This window comes from Pygocentrus nattereri, chromosome 24 (genome assembly GCF_015220715.1).
Source record: "Pygocentrus nattereri isolate fPygNat1 chromosome 24, fPygNat1.pri, whole genome shotgun sequence".
Lineage (NCBI taxonomy): Eukaryota > Metazoa > Chordata > Actinopteri > Characiformes > Serrasalmidae > Pygocentrus > Pygocentrus nattereri.
In genome coordinates this window covers 6,428,812-6,441,546 of record NC_051234.1, presented here as the reverse complement: position 1 = coordinate 6,441,546, position 12,735 = coordinate 6,428,812, and the positions used below count along the sequence as shown (strand labels likewise).

General features: G+C 40.9%; 1 protein-coding gene across 5 annotated transcripts in view; it reads right to left on the bottom strand.

Moving 5' to 3' along the window:
- The window catches only part of oxr1a (oxidation resistance 1a), a 305,121-nt gene that overhangs the window by 37,373 nt on the left and 255,013 nt on the right, over nt 1-12,735 (bottom strand). The gene's annotated exons all lie outside the window — the stretch shown is intronic.

Here is a 12,735-nt window from a genome sequence, read left to right as displayed (position 1 = left end):
GCAACTTTACAGGACAAGGGAAAAAACTACTTTACTTTTAATGTAAGTCAATGGAACCAGATTTTTTTTCAAGTCTTTTTGGGTTGTTTTAGTCAGTTCATCATGAAATTTACATACAATGCAAAAAGCAACAGACAATTTCAAATTGTCAAAAACTGACAAAATAGATATACAATGTTTTCTCCCAACAACAGCATTATGCTAGTCTCTGACATCATACATTCACCTAAGAGCCATGAGCTGTCTGAACTCTACGCTCCACCAGACGGCAGTGTAGAGTCTGCATCTTGTGGTGGTCAGAGTTTCCTATCTATTTACAAAAAAAGCAGCACAGGAGGACTACTGCAGCCGGCTAAAGGCTACCGCAGCCGGCTAAAGGCTACCGCAGCCGGCTAAAGGCTACCGCAGCCGTCTAAAGGCTACCGCAGTCGGCTAAAGGCTACCGCAGCCGTCTAAAGGCTACCATAGCTGTCTAAAGGCTACTGCAGCCGGCTAAAGGCTACCGCAGCCGTCTAAAGGCTACCATAGCTGTCTAAAGGCTACCGCAGCCGGCTAAAGGCTACCGCAGCCATCTAAAGGCTACCGCAGCCGTCTAAAGGCTTCCGCAGCCGTCTAAAGGACAATAAGCTCCACGCTGCAGTAGCAGAGTACATTGTTTCTCAAAAAATAAAAAATAAAAACACTGAAAAACATCAAGCTCAAGCTTTAGTGATATCATATTTGGTATCAGCCAACTAACTCACAACCTCACTGTTTGGAGCTACATGGTGTGAGGTGAAATACGACATGGCTGCTAATGTTATGAGGTGAGAATCTACAGTTAGCTACATGAATTTGTCTGTTTATCTTAAAGACTTCAGATCGACACCTTCTTCACTCTACGTTTTATGCCATGTCACCTAATATTGGGGGAGGACTGGAGTTAATAGTTTTGAATAATTACATCAAAATTTATATATCCAATACAACTGAAATGTTCATTTTTGACAAACAAAAAATCAGGCAGAAATATAGAAATAAGGCATTTGTAAATGTGTAATTAATACCATACTGCAATTCTAGACTTATAATGGCAACATATCTGCATATGTGTATTAAAGCAACATTTCTTAACCAGAAGAGGAAACTTTGTGAACATACTTTAAGTTGGCTTGAAAAAGTCATTACTATGAACTCCCAGGTGATCGCTAAGGTCTTGCGAGAGTATCCCAGGTGGCTGTTAAGGTGTTGCTACACCATTGCTATGGTATCCCAGGTAGTTGCTAAGATGATACAATGCATATGCTAAGGTATCCCAGGTAGTTGCTTGAATGTTACTAGGTATCCCAGGTAGTTGCTAAGGTGCTGCTAAGCCATTGCTATGTCTGTATGAGGGTCAGCCAACTTAACACATAGACTATAATGTAATGTACAGATACATGTTGAGCCATTTTTCTCTGTGACTCTGATCATGTGCATGCATGTGCAAATGGTTTTCACGGTGATGACAATGATGATGATAATTATATCTCTTGCATTCAACTGCTCTTGTTCCGGCCTCCCCAGCAGGCCTCATAAGAACCCTTATGAAAGTGAAGTATTCTAGCAGAGCTGTAACCTTTCAGCCTCTCTGTTCCCAGAACAGTTCATTCCAGCCGTTTCACCGAAAGAGAGCCGGGGCGAATGCTTATAAAGAATTAAAAACGGCCTCTTGAAACAGGGGTTAGATATTCGAGTGTTTTAAGCTCAGAGAGACTGAGGGATGTGGAAGAGTGTGTGTGTGTGTGTATGCGTTGGAGGCGCTAAGAGCAGACAGCAGGGCAGAAGAGTGGGCGCAAGGTCTTCTTCAAAAGAGACCCCCTGCCCACAGCTGTCTGCTGCACTCCGATACACACTCCCACAGCTACACACAAATACACACACACTTCACCGCCAAAAGCCACAGCCTGGAGCAAATACAAGTGCTGATGCTAATGACCACTTTTCATCTTTATGTTAACAATTCTTTATAATACAGTCTATTTTCAGTCATTTGATACTGATCGATTTTCGCCAACCTTCTATTGATCTTCTATCAAAATGTTGAAATTTGTTTACTTTATATTCATAAATACAGAGGAGTTCAAAAGTTTGAGACCACGCTGGAAAAATCGGTTTTTCTTTCATTTAAACCTGGAACCTATTTCTAGGTCAGCATGGCGACGCAGTGGGTAGCAGTTCAGTCCCTTGGATGGGTGAGCAGGTTCTTTTGTGCAGAGTCTGCATGTTCTCCCCATGTCTGTGTGGGTTTTCTCCCACAGTCCAACTGGGCACACTACATTGTTTGTGTGTGTACAGGTGTGTGTCTTTACACTGTATTTTATTTTCTGAAGTGAAAATAACTTAACACATCCTTTACAGATAATAAACTTAAATACAGCTGTGTTCTGTTTACTTAGTTTAACATATTGAGAAAAATACATAGCACGCCATAGTATTTCTATAGGCCACATAACCACAGTAGATCAACCTATTTTGTTCAGCATGTCTGGCACTTTGGAAAGTTATTGTTGAGTCAGCTAAGGTTCAATACTATTTAGGGACATGCAGACTTCAGTTTTTACTGATGGAGTAACAAGCAGAGCATGTAACTTGGCTTGGTGTAGAGCCTCGAATATCCTTGGTTATGTTGTACTATTCTTTTAAAGGCTATTGGACAGCTTAGTGGACAAGACACTTGTCCTACTTCCAGGAGATCGCTCAGGCAAGCACACTATTGCTGCCACATTTCAGGCAATCTAATTATGTCACTCTAGTGCTGTACAAGATTGTCTCTGCCATTAACAGTGTTTAGCATGGAAGACAGTAATGTGATGACGATAAAAATATGATTATAGAAGCATCTATTACTTGTTAGTAGTGTTGCACCAATACTGTACTGGTATCAGCACCAACACTGGACTCTCTGTAATGATGGCTTTAGCCTGGATTTAGTCTTTAGCGCAGCAGCCCGCTAGCCTGGCCTGTGATATTTACTGCTGTGTGCTGATGTGTTAACACCACAGGTTTATCTGTAAAATGTTCAGTTATGTTTTTAACTGTTTTGCAAAGTAAAGATATTTTACATTCACTTCAGTTGGACAATTAGATATGGTTTCTATTCCTAACAATATAACAGTAAATCCTAAATATATATAGTAAATAAACAAAATAGGTTTTCATAAGCGTCTAATAAATATAATCCAACATAAAAATGTAATTGTATGAATACCAGGAGTTATAGGTGAGTTATGTGAGATAGAGTTAGTATCGGTACTCAGAATCCAATATCAGTATCAGAATTGGAAGGGAAAAGTGACATCGGAGCAGCTCTACTTGTTAGCAACATTGGCTCCAGTCCAAAATGACATAAGCAAACTTCTGACATCAAACTTTTCCCTTTACAATTGGAGTAAGGCAAAAAAATAGTGAGAATTCGATGCTCCTTTAAAAGGTACATGTTCAGTCTGCACCTCAAAGCACATCAATCCGCACCAAATCTACCCCGACATGGTCATCAGACCCTTCCCACCAAACAAACTAGCAGAACTGGGAGGAGCATCTGACCCTGCAGCAGGACATTAGCCTTACACAGGGTACTTATAATAGCTTATGGGTGGGAGCACCCTTCAGTGCCAAGAAGAATCAACTGTGATTCTATTTTCTAATAGACCCACCGTGTCTCTTACAGGGACATGCTAAAGACCCCTGTTCTGGTTGTATCTTCTGCTTTTTTATTATATCAGACTCTTAACATTTCAGCTCAATATCATTCGTTCATACCTATTAAACAATTGCAGACAACATAATTCTATACTTCCACCAAACCTCCAGCCCCAAAAAAGCTTTTCAAATGCAGAAGAGCACACACTCCCCTCCCTCTGACCCCAAATTTCCGGCACCCTGGCGGCATGAGACAGGCCAGGCCAACCCAGAGCCTGGAAAAAGCAGCCAATGAGTCAAAACATGTCTTCCTAGTATTGAATTTTGCATAACACCTGCCTCCAGGGACACGAATCGGCCCAGCACCCTCCGCCCCCTCCATCAGCCGAGCGCAGGAAGGGGGCGTAAGTCTAGCATGTTCACGGAAGGAGCTGGAAATAGTATTTACAGTTCTAATGCTAGCTTACATTTTTAGGAACTGTCCCTCAGGACCTATGAACAGTTATTCCCCCTCATTCATGAGGAAGAAGAGAATGTTAGAAGAAGGTATCTATTTAAGATACTACTAAAAACACTACAATGAACTCAAGTGTATAGTCGGCAGTTAGTGTAAACGGAGTCACGCTAATTAGAGGCAACTGCCTTGCATACCTTCCATTTATTGCTTGCATGCTTCAACCCTTCGTTCTGCACTGGGATCTGGATGAGGGTTTTTGGAGGCTTTGGAATGGAGTGATATTAACACTCTGACCACAACTTAACAGCACATATAATCCTGTGGCTCAGACACTCGAGGGAAATCTTTATCCGCACAGTGATCTGCCAACCTGTATGAATCATATTTGACCACGCTCAGCTCTTTTCATTCATCCATCCATCCTGGACTTAAAGCAAAGTTAACCCAAACATGCTCGAGTGGCTGACGGTGAATGAAAACCGAAGACTGCGAATTGGTCGCTGCTTCCTTTCGCTTTCATTCAGTACGGGCAACGTTAGCACTTAGGTGTAGCATTCATTTAAACACAGCTCTTGTCATGGAGATGTCTCTGACAGATGACCTAAGAAACCAAATATGTAGGGAGAAGACCTAATGTTCTTAGGTTTCCCCTGCACAGCAAATTTCACCATTTTCTTCTCAGCAGACAAACAGAACACTACAGAGCACAGCAGAGCTACTGAACTACTGAATGCAACCACTGGAACTAGGCCGATCAACAGGGCAGAGAGCTGAGAGGCTAGCAGGCTCCTCAATTTAATATTTAGTCATAGGTTCTGAAGTGTTTACTGATGGATTCACTGTAAAACTCCACTTAAAAGTAACAATGTTGCTTGAAGACACATTCGTTTTTAGTGTAATTCCACCAACAGCATGACAGCTTTGGCTATCCTGACCTCTTAAGTGGCCTTCATAGCACTGAACCACTAGAACAGAGGAAATGGGGCAGTCATGGGCTGGAGGTTAGGGAACCAGCCTCGTGACCAGAAGGTCACTGGTTCGATCCCCAGAGTCGACAGCACATGACTGAGGTGTCCTTGAGCAAGACGCCTAACCCCCAACTGCTCCCCGGGCACTGCGGATTGGGCTGCCCACCGCTCTGGGCAAGTGTGCTCACTGCCCCCTAGTGTGTGTGTACTCACTAAAGTGTATGTGGTGTTTCACTTCATGGATGGGGTAAATGCGGAGGTGAAATTTCCCCGTTGTGGGACTAATAAGGATCTCTTAATCTTGATGCTAACTAGTGTCTAAGCACATTCCTTTAACCACTTATTACCCACCGTCAGCCAGCTTGCTAACAGTAATGTTTTCATAGGTGGTGATGGGAACTAGATGTCTGAAATGTTTAATACTTCAGGAGACTACTATCGTCTTTGTTGTGAAGTTTTATTGTTTGAGGTTAGAAGAGGTTGCCAGCTTTCCAACAGCAAAGTTAGCTTGTTGGCTAACTGAAGTTGGAAATACCTCACCTCACTCCCACCAAACAAGCCAATGATCTGCACTTTCTTGCTATAGATTAGTGTGCAGTGCTTTGCTGTGGTGAATATAAATTGTCTGATACAACAATGTTTTCACTGTTTGTGGCTTGCTAACTGCTATGTTAGCTCATTGGCTAACCACAGCTGCACATCTCACTGCTGCAAACCAAGCCAGTACATTAAATAATAAATACAATAAATTATGTTCACCTTTGTGCAGTTGCTATTTATGATTAGCGAGTTAGCTAGCTTGCCAACTATACCGATTGTCAGCAATCTACTGCTCTAGCCTTGGTCACGCCCATTTTGCAATGCAACATGAACTGCAAATATCTAGTGACTGTGGTGTTATCACTGCTGTGAAAATGTGATATGAAAAAGCTCCTTAAAAGGTGATATAATATTCATGATTATATCACAAGAGTTTTAAAAATGCACACTGCACTACACAAATGATGAGGGACTAAAAAATACTTGTCTTTGTTAAACAGTTAATTCCTTCTCTGAACAAACTATGTTCCTTATAAATGCAATACATCATAAATAAACACATAAACAAACATGTAAATAAATAAATGTGTTTTGTCAGTTTTCTATAAGCAGTAAGCCACAAGGGGCTGTTTTAACCATGAGTAAAGGAGCTTTATGCATTCCACTTCACATCATGCCTAACAACCCCCCTTACCTGTGATAAAATCACTGTAAATAATAAGATATTGTGACTTACTACTCTTCTATTTGTCTTGTGTATGTGGAGGCTGTATGTCATACTGTTATCTACTAAAATGCACAAAGGCACATCACAAAAACAGATGCAGTAATCTGAACAGCTGAATTTTAGCTGTCCTTTATGTCCAAACTTCAGACACCATACATGTCTTTCCAGATCAATTAGGGAAAAAATGTGATCTCTGCTGAACCTTAACTGACCGAAAAGCAAATGACCCCAAACCAAAACGTCCCTTATACTGGTGGTCAATACAAAACAAGCTTAACCGCTGTGACTCACATAAATCAATCCAGTAAATTACGAAGGTTCAAAGACTGATGGATGAAAAGTACTGATTCATATGCACAGTTTAATACACAGACAGGGGTTTCGTTACAATAACAAGGTGGTGTCGAGGCACAGCTCCTGTGGCCTGGCTGTTTTCAGCACTGCTACATGAGCAGCCGGTCGATACCGTGACCGGCACACATTGCACAGCGGAGTGAGGCACATCAAAGATGAGAGAGAGTGTGTGTGTGAGAGAGAGAGAGAGAGAGAGAGAGAGAGAGAGAGAGAGCCCAGCAGCATAACTAAGGCACCAGAACCGAGTGTGAGATTAAAGTGCCCTGCTGAGCTGGTGTGGAGGACGAGGCGGACATATCGGACACGGAGGAGAGTGTGTGTGTGTATATGTGTGTCCTCCAGGCCATCTGCAGCTTTACCTACGCTAGACTGGTTTCACGAGGCCTGGAGATTAGACCCAGCCTGAGGCGGGAACAGGAGCTGGATTTAAAACTTAAGCCCCGTAGCGAGCAACTGCTCAGGAAAGCTGCGGGTGTTGAGAGGCAAACATTCACCTCCCATGGCCAGAAAAACAAACCACGCTCAACTCTACGAGGTCCTCAAACAGCATTCTAAAGAGAAACTGCAGAGGACTAAGCTGTTCTGTCCTGTTTATATCAAATAACCCAAGGATGGGGGGAAACGTCAGTAAATTTAAGCATTTGTGCTGCTGAAATTGTTTTTAGCAATGCTATGTCCTTTTGTTTATTTTAACAGAGGGAAAAATATCATACAGCATCAGAAACCACATAAGCAAGTCTATTTAAGATCACCTATTTGTGAGGTCAGACTATGCCTTCAACATGGTGGTGGTAGTATGAGGGAAGGCTGATGGGGGTTGGGGGGACTCCTCCATAATAGCTGGAGTAGGACTGATGCAGGACCGATGAACAGTGAGGAGATGAGGTGGTGGTGGTGGGAATTGCGAACAGGAAAGGAAGGTGAGGATGTGAATTTATAGAGCATTAGATTGGAAGAAGAGGGGGTTCAGCCGTGCTCCTCCCCCAAACTTTAGTTACAACACAACTACATGTAATACCTCGATGCAGTTTGAAGCATGCAATGAGTAAAGCACATACATAAAGCATAAGCTTCCATTACTTGTAAACTATATTAGCACTGCGGCAAAACTAAAGCAAATTTCAGACAACAAATACACCAGACTGCGACATCATCACATCATTCAGTCAAAATGGGCATTTAATATGATTTATTTTTCAGGATATATTTCTGAGGAAATTAAATAAAGACCATTTTAACAAACTACTTCAAGCTGCAGTAAAAGCTGTATTTTAAAAAATGAGTATTCAATTAAGTATTTAGGTAAATTCGGTATTCAGACCTGAGATATTTGCACAGACTGTGACACTTATTTTAACTCAAAGCATTAACTGAAATCTATCAGACAGCTGTAAATACATACAAAATTGAAATATTTAGATTAATCATGAAACTTTATTAAAAATTGCTTTCCAAAGTTTTCACGTCACGGCTGAAACGGAGTTTTAGTCCATAGGCGGAGGCTTATTTTAGCCCCTGCATTGTAGGGCAGGAAGCGAGCTTTCATCCCTCTCCATCATGCCCACGTGGTGAGCAGTTAGATCCCCCTGTTTTAACGTAAATGTGACCCAAATTCTGATGATCAGTTTGTATCGTCACTACTGTAACATACTTTCTGCGGTTAAGTAACCCTTTTTGTGTTTTAATGAAAAACAGTGATTTTATGTGTGAACTGTTTTTTCATTTTTGAGTTCTGCTTAAAATTAGCTAAAATTGTCACCACCGAACCATTTGCATGCCAACATTCTGGAATGTCATGTTTTGTTAGTGACAAAATGGAACGTTCACTCATTTATTTTAATGGAATGAACATAATTAAGGTACAGAGTCACTCAAAGCAAAAGGATTTTTAGCTAAAAGTCCGAAATGTGTTTTCACCTCTCACTTTGAACCAATTCGGCAGAATGACCCATATAAGACAATCCACATGTATAAGGAAGGAGAAAGTCAAATAAAAATAAGTGGAAAAAACGAGTTTAAAAAGTCATTAAACAACACAGAGAAAACGGGACTCTTAACAACCATGCAAGACCCAGCAGACCACAAAACCAAAAAACACAGACCACAAAACTCTCACCATCAGATAAAACAGTAACTAACGCTTTCTTCCGCGAGACACTGCAGAAAATCAAGCTCCACCCCTACATCAGATCTGAAAAAATACACAAGGGTTTCTGTGAGAAGACAACTCAGCGTTATGGGTCTGAAAGGATGTGCAGCTGTTAAGAAGCTCTTACTGATGTTCTCAGAACAACAGACTGACCACCCTCAACATCACTGAATGGGTTTGGGTTTATGTGGATCATGAAAAGGAGAAAATGCAACCAACTTCGAAGACTGAACTTTGGAGAGGTGGAAAAAAAAAGTTCTTTACAACACTAAAAGCACGTCTCCTGAAAGAACGTACGGCAGCAACAAAGGCTAAGGATGTATACAATAAATACTGAAAAACGTATATTTCATTGTTGAGGCTTCTGTGAAATTGTCTGCAAATATGCTTTCGGTTGTTTTTCCTGACACTGAAAATGAAAAACATTTTGACTGGAAGTTAAACCTGGTTTCTGACCTTCGCACCGTACTATATAACAGCCTCTTAAATGGCCAGGGCCAAAGTTTATTATAGTCTTCTATAACCTAAGAATAACTTGTGGGCAGTCCCTGTATTTACTGAATTATAAACCTTAGTATGTAATAAGCCTGAGATTTTAAGGGGGTAGCTGAGTACATTGGTGGAAAATGATATAAATTTGATCTATTCTGTCATGAGTTGAACTGTATTTGCCGTGAGCTTTGCAGTTTGTTTTCTTAGGTTCTTACACTAAAAATGTAAAACCTGCTTTGTGCTTCTATGATAATTGTAACCCTTTTCAAACCAAATGCCCATCAAGCTCTGTATGCAAAGCTGTTTGTTTAATAATACATGGAATCAACCTGCAGCTCCACCTAGTGGATGTATTGGCTCTTGCAAGGAGAAGGACACTACTGGGCCTAAATACAAATGATTTCTGCTTTGTGGTTCAGATTTGTTTGTCTGACTTGTGAATTTGGGCTGTCCTTGATAGGTTAATGAAAGTCCAGCCCAGCTAAAGAAAGCACAAGGCTCCGGGCAGTGAGCCAACTGGGCACTGCGGCGATGGAGTGACCTATCCCAGTGTCAGCCAACACCAGGCACACATGGGTAATTAACACTGGCCCTGCTGTTCTCTCTTACTCTCACTCTCACTATCTCTCTCAAACACACAGAAACCCACACACGTTCTAATGCAATGTCAGGACGCTGAGTCATACATATGTCCAGTATGTAGTATGTTATATACAGTGGTGGACACTTTTACAAACAAGCAAAGTTTCAGTTTCAGATTTCTTTACAACTTAGTTCCAAGTTTAAGTTGAATAAAAACTGGCTTGAAACTCAGGATCACAGATGAGCTCCTTTACTATGTTGATCTGTAGGCCTCTGTTCATAAACATAAACCAGCCCAAACTAATTTACTATAAAATGAAATGGTGTTTGTAGAAATTCAGAAAAAAGCCGCGTCAGTCTCGACTGCATATGTGGACATATTTCTATATTGTGCTCTATTTACACAAAGTTAGGTTAGTTCATCATTTATGTTGAACAGACTCTCCCAAAGTTTGACGCTGCTGCGCTGACGTTGAACCGTGTGCTGCACTGGGTCGGTATGACCAACAGGTCAAAACCAGCTCTAAACAAAGTGACCGCTGTGCCCTGACTGGTGGTGTTCTTGCTTTGCACCTAGAAGTCTAAATCTCAAAAAACTAGACATATTTTATGTATAAAAAATACATAAAATAAATAAAAGATTTTTTTAAAAAGCCATGTCAGCACAGTTTTTACTATTGTATGGTTTTACTACACAATTACCAAAAATACTTCTATACAAGTTCTTTTCGGGACCATTATTGAGCCACACCTTTTTAGTGATATATATAGAATTACACAGAATTTTTCCATCAGAAAGGAACCATCTAACAGACCAAGAACCATTTATGCGTTCCAAAGGTTCTTTTATAAAAGTGTTTATAGTTAATATAACCACTGTCTTTACTAAAGAACCATTAAAGCAACACTATGTAAGGTGTGGGGATTTGGAGCCCCCTCTGGTGGAAATATGTAATTGCAACATGTGGAAGAACACTTTGTATCGACACACAGAGAAACAATCAATCATCAAACGCTCAGTAGGTCTCCAAGAAACAATACTTCGCACTGAACTAGCTAAAAGCCCGGGCTTAAATACTCCGCTACATGAGTCACGGGAAATACAACACAGGTGAAAACGTCAATAATCAGGTGACTGTGATCTCTGATAGGAGCGTTGTCGGAAGTGCTCTTGTGAGTGCTCCGTCACCTGATCTCCTAGAGCTTTCTGGGAGATTGAGTCTGCTTCCTCCATATGTTCCGAATGCGTGACACAGTCAAAACGTGGTGAAGGATGTGCTTTCCGTGGTTGTGAAAGAAATGATCTGTTACTGTCATTATTTCTTTCTTCATCAATATAACATGAATTTTGAGTCCTAAGCATCCAGTCAGACCTCCATTTTTGAGGCTGTGCGCGTGACATTAACACGGGAAGACGTATGATGGGGTCCGGCAAATCCGTCTCAGTAACTCTGACTTTTAAATGATTATTTTAGGCTTTACAGGCACTTCACAGTGGTGAATACACTTTCTATACGTTTCAAAAACGCATTTAAGGCTGTACAAAGGGCTTGAAAATGCCTCGCCTTATGGCTGCCTCTCTCTCTCTCTTTGTGGTCCTGTCTCTGCTCTCTGTCGCGTTCCTCTCCACCGGAAGGCTAAATTTAGCGCAAAGCAGGAAGCGTGGGTGATGCCACCGGAAGAGATCAAGTTGATTTGCGAACCGGATCTTGACATTAAATAAAAAAAACCCCACTTGGCTCCTGAAGGATGTCTCTGTGAGCTGAGAGGAAAGGTGTCAGCTATTCTACTCTGTCTGCCTGTCTGTCTTCTTGCCTGCGGTAAAAGAATTCCAGTTGTCTGTCAGTAACAACGGCTGCATGATTTGGGGAAAATATCTAATTATTTCTTGGAGTGCAATTTAAAGGGGAATTCCACTGATTTCCACCGCACATTTCAACTGCTGAGACGAGAACAAAGTCACTCAGAGAGCTTTGATGTGAAACTCGGACTCGGATTTCTTTACAGTGGTGGTGACAGAAACCAGGGGTCACCAGGTCTACAACACAAATATAGCTATTTTATTTATTATACTAAACAACCAGTGAACCTACAGGTGTCTATACAGCGTTTATATATAATGTTGATGGTAGTAAAATAGTGGTAAATTAAAAAAAATCCTTGCATGTACTTCGCCTGGTGGTGTAGTCCCAAGAAAAAAGTGAAAAATTCCTGTTACCACCACTGCAAACAATTCTGACCCTCAGAATGACTTTGCTTACATCTTAACCGTTTAATTATGCAGGTATTTTGAAAAGTCAGTGACTTTCATTAATGTTTTAAATGCAATTTAAAAAACAAAAAAAGGCCATTTTTTTCAGGCTTGAGGCCTGAACGCTGAATCTCATCTGCCATGACTGCCAGTTCACCAGCTCTGCGTTATTAAGTTAAACTTCTCCACATAAAGCAGACAAATGTGAATAATGCAGGATATAATTACGACTGCAACTCTTGCAAATAGTAAAACTGCTATTAAAAGCATTTAACTGTTTTGTCACCTTAATGATGATCTTTAATTATAACTCAGTGCATCACGAAGTCTTGAATTTCCCTACAATTGGATCTGTTTGAAGTTGGGGTGGAAAGGGGAGGTGAAACATGATGTTATTGGTTAAAACCCTTTAAGACCTAAGATGAGACACTCCCCCCTTTGCGTTTGAGGTCACCAAGAAAACAGGTTGATTTTGAATTCAGCCTGACTTTAAGATCTATTTCACGACACTCTTCTTGCTTCAAGACAATAAAAAGCTCTACTCAGAAGCTTGAA